Raw genomic sequence first — 1,674 nt, 5'->3', positions numbered from 1 at the left:
TTTGCTGAAGCCACTGTGCCGCCACTGGACCCCGCCTGGATGCAGCCCACCATCCGCGGACCAGTGCCGGTACCACCCCGACCCCTCCCTGTCCCCGCTGCTGTGGGGACACATCCCCTCCCCTGCCTGGTGCCCCAGGCCTCTGTCTGGCCTGGGGTGCCAGGCATCCAGGGGCAGGTAGTGCAGCTCCCACCTGGCGGGCTGCTCCTACCTAGGGGCCAGCTGCTACCTGTGGTGCAGCTCCCACCTGCGGGGCTGCACCCTGGTACGGCTCCTCCCTGTGTCCCCGTCCACCGCTGGGGACGTCCCCCGCTGGCGGGGATGCTGCTGCCCCAGCAGCCAACGGGACTGGGGCCCGGGGCTGCGTTCCATGCGGAGCCCCTGCAGCCCGCAGGCACCTGCCTGCTGCAGGCCCCCGGCCGCCCCGGCCCCCCGCCAGCTGTTTTTCAGGTGCCTGCACACCAGGGCCAGGTGCTCCCTGTGCCCTGCACCCTGCCTGGCAGCTGGCACCTGCTGATGGAGCCTTGTGAAGACACCGTGGTGCTCAGGGAGGATCGGGGGCACCCAGCGCCCACCATCAGATGCCCTCGGACAGAAACAGCTCCACTCACATGCAGCACCACGACTCTGGAACCTGATGGTGAGTTTGGAGGCTGCAGAGCTGCTGGGTGGGTTTCTGCACTCGGTGGGTAGGGGAAAGCTGGCATTGCCCCTCTGCGGATTTTCTTGCTTTTCCCAGCAGCGATGAGCAGCTCCGACGTGCCAGATGACATCGTGGACATGGAGGCTCTGCTCACCTGGAGCAATGGTGAGTTTGGGGCTGCAGATCTGGCAGGTGGGTGTCTGCACACAGTAGGTGTGGGAAGGCTAGCATCACCATTGTGGGGAATGTTCTTGCTTTTTCAGATGTGCCGAGGGCTGTCGAGGTTCCCCAGGAGAACCCCGGCAGCCCTGCTTCCCCTTGTTTCATCGCTGAGCTCCCTGACAACCCCAGCGACAGCAGAGAGCTCAGCACGGAGGGACAGGCTGCCACCAGGACCCCCAGTGACCCCTTCTGGGGGCTTCCACCATCCCCTGGGCTCCTGCCTGAGATGCAGCATGGGTTGGCGCCGCTGCCCCTCGTCGTGCCACCAGCAAATCCCCGGCCGGCCCCCCTGGTTGTCACCAAACCTCCTTCACCCCTCACAGCACAGCCCATGGAGGAGGTGCAGAAAAGGCAGCCCCAGGGGGTTCAGACCCACCCGCCAGCGTCACCGGGCTCTGTCCCCTGCCGGGCGGCGGGCAAGAAACGCAAGGGCAGCACCAAGCGGGCCAAGCACCCTGCGCCTGCCAGCACCCCCCAGAAAGGGGAGACCTCCAGCCACAAGCAGCCCACCAGTGGAGCCCCAGTCAAGAAACGAAAGCTGCCACCACGGAAGGAGAGAAAAGGCTGCAAACACCCACGTGGAGCGAAGCTGGCTGGGGTCAGCGCAGGAGCCAGCAGCAGCAGACAAGCGGGCACCTCCAGCGAGCTGCGCAGACACTTGCTAGAATCCATCCAGGCCCTACACCCGCTGGGGCAGAGGGTGACTGTGGTGGGGCCGGTACGCCAGCCACCCTCTGAGCAGCCCCAACCCACACCCAGCGCTGGGCCTGCTGCCCTCCAGCCCCGAGACAGCGGCACGGACAAGGCAG

The sequence above is a fragment of the Numida meleagris genome, chromosome 8, assembly GCF_002078875.1.
Source record: "Numida meleagris isolate 19003 breed g44 Domestic line chromosome 8, NumMel1.0, whole genome shotgun sequence".
Taxonomy (NCBI): Eukaryota; Metazoa; Chordata; class Aves; order Galliformes; family Numididae; genus Numida; species Numida meleagris.
Note: the sequence above shows the minus strand (reverse complement) of the source record.